This window comes from Sciurus vulgaris, assembly GCF_902686455.1.
Source record: "Sciurus vulgaris genome assembly, chromosome: X".
NCBI classification, from domain to species: domain Eukaryota; kingdom Metazoa; phylum Chordata; class Mammalia; order Rodentia; family Sciuridae; genus Sciurus; species Sciurus vulgaris.
Window position 1 is genome coordinate 118,643,259 of NC_136471.1, and position 13,438 is coordinate 118,656,696.

The 13,438-nt window shown below is 37.1% G+C and overlaps 1 protein-coding gene across 2 annotated transcripts in view; it reads left to right on the top strand.

Annotated features, from left to right (window-relative positions):
• The window catches only part of KLHL15 (kelch like family member 15), a 37,751-nt gene that overhangs the window by 3,363 nt on the left and 20,950 nt on the right, over positions 1-13,438 (top strand). The gene's annotated exons all lie outside the window — the stretch shown is intronic.

Sequence of the window (13,438 nt, forward strand, 5' to 3'; positions counted from 1 at the left end):
GTATTGCTCTGGGTCCAAAAGTGGAAGTCTTGTTCAAAATTAGAAATTTTAACTTTGTACTTTTTGCCTTTTTTTTTTTTTTAAGTCCGGGGGATGGAACCCAGGTCCTTGCATGTGCTAGGAAAATGCTCTACCACTGAGGTATATCCCCAGCCCAGAAATTTTAACTTTGGAGTAAAGAACCCAGAAGTTGGGTGTGGTGGTGCACGCCTGTAATGTCAGCAGCTTGGGATGCTGAGGCTGGAGGATTATGAGTTCAAAGCCAGCCTTAGCAACTTAACAAGACCCTAAGAAACTCAGTGATACCCTGTCTCTAAATAAAATACAAAATAGGGCTGGGGATGTGGCTCAGAGGTTAAACACCTCTGGGTTCAATCCCCAGTACCAAAAACAAGACAGAAAAAACCTAGAAAAGGCAAAATGTGTTCTTAGTTTTCTCTGTTTTAATATAAAAGATTCTTAAAGTTCATCTGGCTGAATCATTGAAGCAAATAAAAAGATAGAAAAATTATCCTTTGTCCTTGATAAGATCTTTGAATTTAGTTAATGATTCTGCATCATGGACTTTAAAAATTTGCAGGAAATAAGAGCAGATAGAAAAATTATCCTTTGTCCTTGATAAGATCTTTGAATTTAGTTAATGATTCTGCATTGTGGACTTTAAAAATTTGTAGGAAATCTGTATTATAACATCAAGACCTTCCAAAAAATTTAGTTTAGTTGTATAATTTTCTGAGAACTAACATGCTAACGTTACAGGATCTGTGATTTCATGCTAGAATGTAACTTAGAAGATTTGGGGGTTTATTTACCAATAGAGTCTTTTCCTAGAGTTTTCACTGGAGCCAATCTCTAAAGGTTAGGAAAGCTGTTTTCCATGACATCACTTTTGGACTACTTCTACTTGTAGTGAGGAATAAGCAGAGGAACATTAAAGTATTCTGATGAAAAATAGTATTGAAACAGGGGTGTTTTTTTTTCTTAGGTTTCTTGTATTGCAGGACGACTAAATGCTTAAACATACATGAAAGGTGAAATAATTTGGTTACTCGGTGCCACCTTTTTTTTTTTTTTTTTAATCCTGGGGATCGAACCCAGGAGCACTTTACCACTGAGTTACATCCTCAGCCCTTTTTATTTTTTATTTTTAGAAAGGGTCTTGCTAAGTTTCTGAGACTGGCTTTGAACTTGAGGATCCTCCTGCCTCAGCCTCGTGAATCACTGGAATTACAGGAATGCACCACTGCTCCCAGCTCAGAACCTTCTTAATAGTTTAGTTTAGGCCATTTGCAATTTGGTACTGAATTATAAAAATATTTCATATGGAAAGATTTCCAGTATTACACAAATTAAAATTAGCCCTCTTCTGATATTGAACTGTGTTGTTTCTTAGTTTGAGCAGTGTATCTCAGGGTGAAATGACTGCTAGAAAAGTCTTTCAAAATTTTCTTTCCTTTTAGACTTGGTACATTGATAAGTTGTGTTCTTCAAGATTGTTAAATTTGGGCTGTGATTGTGGCTCAGTGCTGTGATTGTGGCTCAGTGGTGGAGTGCTTGCCTAGCGCAGGTGAGGCACTGGGTTCAGTCCTCAGCACCATATAGAAATGAATAAAGGTATTGTGTCCATCTATAACTTAACAATGTGTGTAAAAAGAGATTGTTAAATTTAAAGTTACTTTATAGGTTATAGAAATCAGGAAAATATGATTCAGAAATTTTATTTTTATACATAGTAAGCCTTATATTCTCTCTCTTTCTCTCTCTGTTGTTTTTTTTGGGTGCTCTCTGTTGTTTTTTTTGGGTGCTGGGGAGTGAGCCCAGGAACACTTAACCACTGAGCCACATTCCTAGCACATTTTATATATTATTTAGAGATAGTCTTGCTAAATTGCTTAGGGCCTTGCTAAGTTGTTGAGTCTGGATTTGAACTTGTGATTGGGATTATGGGCTTGCGCCACAGTGCCCAGCTTGCATTCTTTTTTTTAATATTGCAAGTATGGCATTTTCTGTGTAGTCATCAAATTTGGTAGAACAGTTTGAGGTTGAAGGTAGTATAAAACCATTTAAATTCTTCATTGAGGATAAGCATTAACCTCTGAGGATCTAGCTTTTGTACTGAATAGCTTAGGGTTTTATATGAATTTTCAGGTATCTGTGGGAAGAATGTGAGAGTGATAAATTACCACTTATGGTATAAGCACAGAGGTTAGTTAATTTGGAAACATCTTCTATTGCTCAGAATTTTGCCTTCAAATCAGAATGGCAGCCTTCTAACTGAAAAGGAAGCATTTAATTTCTTTGCCTTTAATTTCCTGTCCAACTTTACCCCCACCAGACTTCTTTCTTTACTGTTCACTAGAGAGTTTGAACTGTTAGAAATTTCTGTGGTATAAATAGTAGGAATAGTCTTCCAGGGCAGAGGTAGGAAGAGGTCGTGTGTGTATGTGTGGTCACTTATCTCTTATCACACTTTCAGTGGTATTCAGACTTTTTGGTCCCAGGACCTCTTTATACTCTTAAAAATTATTGGGATCCTAACAAAATTTGGTTCATGTGGGTTATATTAATTTATATAGAAAGTGATTTATACTAGGAAATTTAAAAACTTATTTGTAATTCATTTTGAAAACCCACTAAATGATTGCTTAGATCACATTTTACATTATTTTTAAAAAATTTAAAATTTTCCTAATTTTAATTTTTTTTTGATACCAGGGATTGAACTCGGGGGCACTTAACCACTGAACCAGATCCCCAGACCTTTTTATATTTTATTTAGAGACAGTGTCTCACTGAGTTGTTTAGGACCTCACTAAGTTGCTGAGGCTGTCTTTAAACTCATGATCCTCCTGCCTCAGCCTCCCGAGCTGCTAGGATTATAGGTGTGCACCACAGCACTCAGAACATTTTTTTCTTTTTTTTTTTTTTTGCGGTGCTGGGGATTGAACCCAGGGCCTTGTGCTTGACAGGCAAGCCACTCTACCAACTGAGCTATCTCCCCAGCCCCCATTCAGAACATTTTTTATTAAAATAACTTAAAATAAGAACATGATGAGAAAAGTGGCATTGTTTTTACAATTTTGCAGATCTCTTTAATGTCTGGTTTAATAAAAGACGACTCATCAGCTTCTGCATTCACATCATGAGTAAACTACTGGAGATCAGTTCAGTGAGAGAACAAAGGTGAAAGAGACAATTTTTAAAAATTATTTTGAAAATAATTTTTGACCTGGGGAGCCCTTTTAGGGGACCGGACTCGCAGTCCTCCCTGAGGACTCCCATAGTTGGAGAATTGCTGTGCTAATCATTCTTATGCAAAAAAATGTGAGATTTACTTTCCTTTTTTAAATTAAAAGGTTTTTTTGGCGGTGATGGGAATCAAACCAGTCTCCTGCATGCTAGTCAAGCACTCTACTACTGAGCTATACCCTCAGCCCCGAGTTGATGAAACAAGACAAAGTTTTCAGTATTTCTTAGTAGTAAAAGTATGCCTTGTATTTTAGTCTAATTTAGGATCATTCCCCTTTTGAAAAAAACTGTCCATTTGAAATTCTGAAGGCCAAGCATAGAGTATGTACATATTGTTTATGAAACATAATTTCCCTTAGTCTGATGATCCATTTTGAAAAGTGAGTATGCAGAACATTAAACATTGTGTATGCCAGTAAATATATTTTCTTGAAGACCCTAATGGATTTTCCCCCAGCCTTCAAATAACTTATAGAATTATTTGAGTTTTGTGTTAATTTTATAATGATTAGTTCTGATAATTATTAGCTTCTCCCTTAAGTTGGTATAATTCTGTATTTAGAGAATTCTTAGGTATATGATTTTACATTTTTTTTGTATTCTTACATTGCCCTTTTTCTAGTTATTTTCAACTTAAGTGTTTTTGTGTTGTAGTCTTATTCTTTTTTTTTTTAAGCCTCGCTCATTCTAAGTCCTTTCTTTTTCATAGCATCCAGGGTATGAATTGTGAACAAATTGGTTTTGTTTAATGTGTTTATTTGTAAATTTGGTTGTTTGATGCCTTAAACACTGATTTTTATAGATCAGTGCTGTCCATTAGAATATAATTCAAGTCACATGCAATTTAAAATTTTCTTATAGCAAGTTTTCTGAAAAGAAGAAACAGGTGAGATTAATTTTAGTTTATTTTAATATATGTCTAAAATATGTCAATATATAATCAATATAAAATTTAGCAAGATACTTTTACATACTTTATTTGATACTAAGACTTCAAAATACAGTTCATTTTATGCTTAAAGAATTTCAGTTTGGACTAGGCCCATCTCAAGTGATTGATAGTCTCATGGCTAGTGGCTTCTGAAACAGCATAGATGTAGACTAACTTTGGTTAGGGCAGAAAAGCCAAAGGAGCCCACTATTAAAACTAGAAAATCATACTTTCATGATTAGAACAAATGAAAAACAAAGCTGTTACAAAATGATGTCCAGTGCTTTTGACTACCAGTACATCTCTTGATCTGTTATAAACCTTCATTGTGATAAACCCTAGAGAGCCTTGGGGTCTGTATGGAAGAGATTGAGGTGTCTTAAATCCCTCTGGTCTTGTCAGTGATGGGGAGCTTTAGGTAAGAGTTGGATAAAGGAAACCAGCATTGATGGACCTCTAGTGGGATGCCTTGCTCTGGGCTAGATATTTAATTTCTGTTATTTCTTTAATAAGTACCCCAACTCAGTCAGATTATTATTATTCCTTATATAAGGATGGAAACCAAGATCAGGAAATTAACAAAATTTCAAATTTTATCGGGGTCACAGAAGTGGTAAGTACTAGTAAATACTTTGATTTCAAAGATTTTTCTCTTTCTAACCGAACTTTTTTTTTTTTTTTTTTTTTTTTTTTTTTTAACAAATCAAATTCTAGCCTTAACTTTTTATGTAAATGGTGCTGGTGATCAAACCTAGGGCCTCTCACATACTAGGCAAGTGTTCTACCACTGAGCTACACCCCCAGCCCTTTAACTCTGTTTCTTTTTTTATTTTTAATATACTTTTTAATTTGTTCTAATTAGTTATACCTGACAGAGTCCATTTTGACACATCATACATAAATGGAGTATAACTTCTCATTCATCTGGATGTACGTGATGTAGATTTACACAGGTCATGTAATCATATGCACATAGGGTAATTTTTAACTCTATTTCTAATGAATTGTATGACCTTGACTAAAAAGTCATCTCTGCTGGGTACAGTGGCTCACACCTGTAATCCCAGTCAGTCAGGAGACTGAGGCAACAGGATTGCAAGTTTGAGACCGGCCTCAGCAATTAGCGAGGAGTTCAGTAATTTAGTGAGACCCTGCCTCAAAATAAAAAAATAAAAGGGCCGGGGCCTGTCGTTCAGTGGTAAAACACCCCTGGGTTCATTCCCCAGTACCAAAAAAAAAAAAAAAAAAAAAAAAAAATCTTTTCACCTGTGAACCACATCTTTATCCAGTTACAGTTGGTCTGGGTCCCAAAAAGGTGGACCATGGTTAGAAATGCTATCACTAGGGAGAAGAGTTTCTCTGAAGTTAACTAGGTCAGGTTTATTATTTAACTCCCAAGTTTAAGGGTTAGGATTATTTGACCTCCAGTAGTATCAAGTGAAGGGACATAGCAGTAAGTGTACTTAGGGACCATGAATCATGCTAAGTGCTATACATGTATTAACTCATTAACTCATAGAAACCTATGAGGTACATTCTATTACTATTAGTACCTTCTTTTACAGATGAGGACATTAGAGAACAGAGAAGCTAAGTAGTTGCTCCAAGGTCACAGAGCTAATAGGTAGAACCAGCATTCAATCTTTGCTATCAGACTTCAGACCTGTACTGTGACTATATCATGTTGGTCAGTTAAGTTAATCACTGAACATTCCATTGTTTTCTACTTCGTACACACTTCCCTTAAAAGTGTAAAATACAAGCTGGATATGATGGCATACATCTGTAATACTGTGATTTGGTAGGCTTAGGCAGGAGGATCTAGAAGTTCAAGGTCAGCCTTGGCAATTTAATGAGACCCTGTCTCAAAATTTTTAAAAAGGTAAAATATACCTCTGCTCTAACACTGTTAGTCTTACTAATAGGTACACTAAGCTTTTCAGGTAGAAAAGAAGTTACAAATTAGCTATCAAAAGTTGTAGCTCAGTGGTAGAGCACTTGCCTAGTACGTGTGAGGCACGGCACTGGGTTCGATCCTCAGCACCACATAAAAATAAATAAGTAAAATAAAGGATAAAGGTATTATGTCCATCTACAACAACAAGAAAAATCAAAGCAAATAAGCTCATAAATTGGTTTTAGAGGTTGGTTCAGATCAGGTAAACTTTGCAAATGCATTGGTAAGACTTTAAAAGTAGCTATAGTTTATTTACTTTGCATATTTACATAAGTGCATTACATATCTGTGAGGTCATGTGAAAAGTAGGAGGATAAATGAGAATTTTATGACTCCAAAGTTTAGAGCTGGGCATGGCGATATGCACCTGTAATCCCAGCTGCTTGTTTGGCTGAGGCAGGAGGATCACAAGTTCAAAGCCTCCCTCAGCAACTTAGTGGGACCCTTTCTCAAAATAAAAACGGGCTGGGGATGTGGCTCAGTGGTTAATAAGCACTCTTGGGTTCCATCCCTAGTACTGGGGGGTGGGGGTTCTGTAGAGCAGTTGACTAGCATGTGCGAAGCCCTGGGTTCAGTCCCTAGGACTGGGAAAAGAAAAAAAGTTTAGAAAGCATCACAATCTAATGCTCTCATTTTTACAGATGCAGAATGAAGGCCAAGAAAGTTTAAGTAACTTTAATCAGAGTAAATATATTTCTCTTTTAAAACTTTTAGTTAGGGCCCTTGATTTTAATAGGAGAAATCATCTGAGGTAGTAAAATGGGGGAATTTGCTCTTAGGAATATAAGGATATCTCTCACAACCCAAGACCAGACATAGACCTGGGTCTGGGGACTGGAACATGAAGGTGTTAAGGAGCACTCCCCATCCTCTCATCTTGGCTTTCTTCTTGTTCAGTTGGCTGTCTTTCTCTGATACTTAGCCCACATGGCAGGCAGAAATGGATACCCACAGCTGCTCTTTGACATGTTCCAGTCACACAGTCAGTGCATGTCTGTCTCTTTTTCCCTTTCTTTCTTCTCTCCCCTCCCCTAAATTCTAAATTCTTGACAAAAGGGTGTTCATCTTGATTCATATTTCCTATCCTGATCTGACCATATGTGACCAGGGCCAGGACTAGGGAGTGGAAGCCTGCCTGCTAGGAATCCCTTTCAGCAGGCTGGGTGCCTAGAGGAGTCTGCCTCCTCCCCTACTTCATTGCCTTATGATATTTTCACATATTATCCAGAACCCAAATTTTTTTTTTTTTTGAGAAAGCATAGTATCTTTTATTTTTTGGTGTTGGGCTTGAACCCAGGGCCTTGTGCATACTAAGCACTCCCTCTACCACTGAGCTATAACTCTGACCCCTATATCTCCTTTTAAAAGTTTCCTTTAGATAGAGTATCTTTAAGAAAGATGAATATTAGCTTTCAAGATAGTGGTAACTTTTGGATAGAGAGGATTGTTTTCACATGAAGTGAAATATATAGTATTCTATATAACAGATTAATGAAACAGCACAAGTCTACTCTCAAGTATATGAATGTTGTTGTTCAGCCTTGTTATTAAATATTCATTAAGTCATTATATCTTGACAAACCAGAGTGATAATTGGTGACCATAATAACCCTGAGAAAGATTATGAAATGCCAGACTTTTCATCCAGTTTAATTTCTTGTTTTTATTCTATATTGAAAATTGATAATTAGCATGATATTGATAGCCCTCTAGTATCAAGAATGTTTGTTTATCCATTCACCACTGTATGAGATTCCTTTTGTTCATTTTTGTACGTATGCTTTATTTTACTTGAGAAATTCTAAGCTCATTGATTTTACTTTTAAAAATAATTCAGAGTCAGGTGCATAATCCCGGTGACTCAGGAGGCTGAGATAGTGGGATCACAAGTTTGAGGCTAGCCTCAGCAATTTAGCCAGGCCAAAAGCAATTTGGTGATACCCTGACTCAGAATAAAATAAAAAATAAAAGGAATATAAATAAGTAAAAAGGGGTAGAGGACTGGGGATGTGGCCCAGTGGTTAAATGCCCCTGGATTCAATCTTCAGTACCTAAGTAAATAAGTAGAAATAAGTAAAAATAATTCAGAAAAACAGGGCCACATTGATAACTTGCTTTAATTTTGAATGCATTAGTAAAGTAGTTCTGACAAGCATTGATTACATTGTCTAAAATATTTTCCCCAAATTATAGATAAAGCCCTCTTGTGTTTTACATTCCCAAAATAAAATTACATAGTTACTTCTTTTTTTTTTTTTTTTTTTTTATAAGATGAAGTCTTGCTTTAGGTAGCCCTAAAATGCCTGGGCTCAGGTGATCTTCCTGGCTCAGCCTCCCAGGTAGCTGGGACTGTAGGCACAGACCACCACGACTGGCTGAAATTATAGTTTTTGATTAATGGAGTACTAATTAAATTTCTGATATTTCATTTTGAGAATACCTTGCTGTCTTAGATAAGTAAACATTTAATGTGGTAGAATCAATAGGACTTAGAGACAAATAGGGGTCAGTCATGGTGATGTATGCCTGTAATCCCAGTTACTTAGGAGACTGAGGCAGGTGGATCAGAAATTTGAGATCATCCTCAGCAACTTAGTGAGACCTTGTGTCAGTATTAAAAGTTGAATAAAATATTTAAAAAGCCTTAGGATATAGCTCAGTGGGAGAGTGCCCCCAGAGTGCCCTCAGTACTATAAGAAAAAGACACAAATATAGAGAACGAGGTACCTAAAATGCCTCTTGATAAGATGGAGAAATACAAGATTTAAAAAAAAAAAAACTGGTTAAGGGGATAATAGAATTAGGATTCTGTTTAGATATGTTGATTTTGAGATCACAAAATGGAATCATCCCTGAATAGGCACCTAGAAGTGTCTACTAGGCAATTGATTAAACCTATATAGGACTGGAGTAAGGATAGAGATTTGGGCAGATGATCAAGGTATTGGTGAAAATAGGTCTTAGTAGAAACCATGAATTTAACTGAGATCATTTAGGGAGGTACAGTGTTTAGATGAGAAAAGAGCAAGAACAGAATCCTAGGCAATAAGAACATTTAAGGAAAACAAGCCCAAGAAGGATATTGAAATGAGCAGCCTAAGAATAGGAAGAAAAACAGGAGAACAATGTCATGGAACTGAGAGAGAACCCAAGGGCATTAAGTCATGCTAAAGAAGGATCCAGGGAAATAGGGACTAGGAAGTGACCATTGGATTTGGCAATTAGGGACTTTTAAAGATTTTTAATAGGCTTTAAAAAACAATAATACACTCTCATTGCACATAAATTAAAACATGCAGATTGGCAAATAGGAAAGAACAAAAAGTAAAACTGCCTGATACTCTCCCAAGATAACCACTTTTAACATTTTCAATGTAGTTTCTTTTTAGACTTTTTTCTTAGTAAAAATATGACCTCTCTGTGATAACTATTGATTAAATGGGTTAAAATGTCAAGAAGTTAAATGTGGTGTCATACACAGCATAACAAAGTAGTAAGTGTAGTGATCACCTCCTTATGAGAGTGGAGGAGTGGTGCAATTAATGTGTCTATAGAAGCCAACTTTTCCCTCTCAGCAACTAAGACTCGGCCACATTCAGTGTATGGAGGGGTTTTCTAAATGGTGCATACCTAACGTAGAGCCTAAGGCACAGAAATGTTCTTTTAGTAATGGACCAGGTATTTATTGATAATAGTGAGATTACTACTCCCTAAAGAAAGGTACAGCAGGTGAGAATAGTCGTCTGTGTTGTCTGTTGTTTCACTCATTGATTCTAACACCCCGAAAAAAGAAAGAAAACTTGGGAGATTGGATTTCAGCATTGCCATTTGTGGGGATTCAGAGCCATAGGTGTTGGCTGCCATGTGCTTTTTTTTTTTTTTTTTTGCGCTACTGGGGATCGAACTCAGGGCCTTGTGCTTGCAAGGCAAGCACTCTACCAGCTGAGCTATCTCCCCAGCCCTGCCATATGCTTTGATTGTACTCTTCTAGGCTGACCTGGTCTGTGGACAGTGGTCCAGCAGATAGCTCAGACATTTCCAGATCATGAGATGTTACAGACAGTGCTTTAAAATCCCAGAAATTTGTCCATATCAGTTGTCCTTAGTTTGGGAGCTTCTTTTGTTGTACATGAGTGCACACCATCAGGGAATGCCCTCGCAGCTATTCAAAGAAAAGAAAAGAAAACAAAACAAAACAAAAAAAACACGTAAGGCACTGAAGGTCCCCCCTGAAATTAAAGGATCAATCAACATAGTTTTGTTTTAGCAGGGAAGATATGGAGGACAGGCAAAGGGGAAAGGGAAATGAAGGTCCTGGCAAGAAGAGTGATTGCTCTGATATGGGAAGGTCTAACCTGGAAGATGACAGAGGTAAAGTTAAGAAATGATATATCAAATGAAAAAAGAGGAGGAAGGTTAAGTGCAAAGTTGACGGTTAAGATTCCAGATGTGTGCCAGGTGCAGTAGCACATACCTGTAATCCCAGTGACTCAGGAGGCTGAAGCAGGAGGATCTCAAGTTCAAGGCCAGCCTAGGCAACTTAGTGAGACCATGTTTCAATTAAAAAAGGATGTGACTTGGGTGGTAGAGTGCCCCTGGGTTCCATCCCTAGTACTGAAGAAGAAAAAGTTCAGGTGCCAACCAGTTCGTATCAGGTCAGGTCCTAGAGATTTTGGAGTAGAGTGTGCAGTGGAATTAGGGGGAATTTATGAGGTGGTTAAGAAGCTTTGACTCTCGGTTTTTGAATGGGTTATCTTTGGTGAAAGTTGAGTAGGAGAAGCTGACTTAGAGGTTCTTGTGTGTCTGTGTGAGTGGGAGAGTGATTGATTAGGAGGTATGTATTAGATAAGTAACAAGGGGCAATAGAAGATGGATTTTTATCTCATTGAAAGGCCAAATTTTAGCAAAAGGATAGATTTTTTTAAAGCCAAGAGAAATTTAGGTCTTTAAGCTCTAGAAGAGTTTTTTTTCTAAGATGGGGTGGGCTTAGAAATAGGATTAGAAGGCAGGAGGCTTGGCAGCTGTGACTTTGAGGAAAACTATGTCATATTATTTAAGTCAGGATGTGGAGGGAACTTCTGGACCAACATGAGCATATAAGGAAGACTGTGTACATCAAAGCAAAGTTCTACAGGGCACAGTGGAAAGGGTTGGAAATGCATTCAGGAATGGAGGAGGGATGATTAGGGAGGAAGATGGGAGCTGTGTGAGGATTCAAGTTAAGAACAGGATAAGGGGCTGGGTTGTAGCTCTGTGGTAGAGTATTTGTCTAGCATGTGTAAGGCACTGGGTTCAATCCTCAGCAACACATAAAAATAAATACAGGTATTGTATCCATCTACAGTTTAAGAACAGGATAGGTAGGTAGAGCTTCATGTACAAAGGAGAAAATTGCTTTATCAGCAGTGTAATAGACAATTTTTCCTGCTTCACTTAGATCTAATTTTATTATTTTTTGTGATGTTGGGAGTTGAACCCAGAGGCTTGCATATACTAAACACACATTCTACTACTGAGCTACATCCCTAGCTCTAGATCTAATTTTAACTGCCTTAGCTTTATTTCTCTGATATGCAAAGATTGTTTTAATTTCCATTAAAATTATATATGTATAATTTAAGTATAAAAGCAATGTATTGTTTTTAAAATAAGATAAATGAGGTAAGTAAAAAAGGAAACGATAAACACTTCTTGAAATCCCACTTACCTGGGGACATCATTTTTGGTATCTGTCTTCCAGATTTTTTTTTTTAACTCAAAAAATTTTTTTTAGTTGTAGATGGACACAATACCTTTTATTTTATTTATTCATTTTTATGTGGTGTTGAGAATCTAACCCAGTGCCCTCATACACATAGGCAAGTGCTCTACCACTGAGCCACAACCCTCGCCCCCAGATGTTTTTTATCTAAGCAAATACATGCATATTTAATTTAAAAAAAGTTGTAGATGGACACAATACCCTTTTTTATTATTTATTTATGTGATGCTGAGGATTGAATCCAGTGCCCCACACATGTGAGGCAAGTGCTCTACCACTGAGCCACAACCCTAGCCCCTTATATTTAATTTTTGAAGATATACTCAGTATAATGCAGTCTCCTGCTTTTTTAGTATAATATCTAATAAAATATCCTTTGTCAGAAAGGTAGATTGTTGGGCTGGGGATATAGCTCAGTTTATAGAGTGCCTGTCAAGCACAAGGCCCTGGGTTCAATCCCCAGCACAGCAAAAAGAAAAGAAAGGTAGATTGCTGCCATCATTCTTTTGTGTGTGAGTGTGGAATTGAACCTAGGAGAGTTCTACTTCTGAGCCACATCCCCAGTCCTTTTTAATAAAATTTGAGACAGGGTCTTGCTGAATCGTCTAGGTGGACTTTGAACTTGTGATCCTCCTGCCTCGGTCTGGTTTTTTCTTTTTTTGGTACTAGGGGTGCTTAACCATTGAATCTCATCTCCAGTTCGTTTTTTCTTTTTTATTTTGAGACAGGTTCTCACTAAGTTGCTTAGGTACTTGCTAAGTTGCTGAGGCTAGCCTTGAACTTCTGATCCTCATGTCTAGCCTCTGGAATTGCTGGAATTATAGGCATGCACCACCATGCCCTGCTTCTACCATTATTAATCCATTAAAGGACTGCAACATATTTATTTAATAGTTTGTTATTGGATTTTTAAATATTGTTATTGTTTTTCAAATGGTTTCATGATGTTGCCAGACTGACCCTGAACTCATGGGTTCCAGTGACCTTCTTGTCTCAGCCTCCTGAGTGACTGGGACTGCAGGCATGTGCTGCTATACCCAGCTACACACTCTCTCTTTTTTAATTATAAATAAGGCTAGAAAGAAAGACCTTGTATATACAATTTGACATATTTATCTGATTATTTCCATTGGGTAAATTTCTTTTGACGTAATTTCTTTTTTATCTCTTTTTCTCCAAATTTAATATTTGGCTATGAAATCCTTTTTGTGTTACTCTCTTTGGAACATTTTGAATTTTATTTGATGAAGCCAGGTGTGGTTGTGAATGCCTGCAATCCCAGTGACTTGGGAGGCTGAGGCAGGAGGGTTGTAAATTCAAAGCCAGTCTCAGCAACTTAGGGAGGCCCTAAGCAACTTAGTGTGACCCAATCTCAAGATAAAAAATGAAAAGGTGGAGATTCCTTAGAAAACTTGGAATGGACCCTCCATTTGACCCAGCTATCCCACTCCTTGGCCTATACCCAAAGGATCTAAAATCAGCATACTACAGAGATACAGCCACATCAATGTTCATAGCTGCTCAATTCACAATAGCCAGA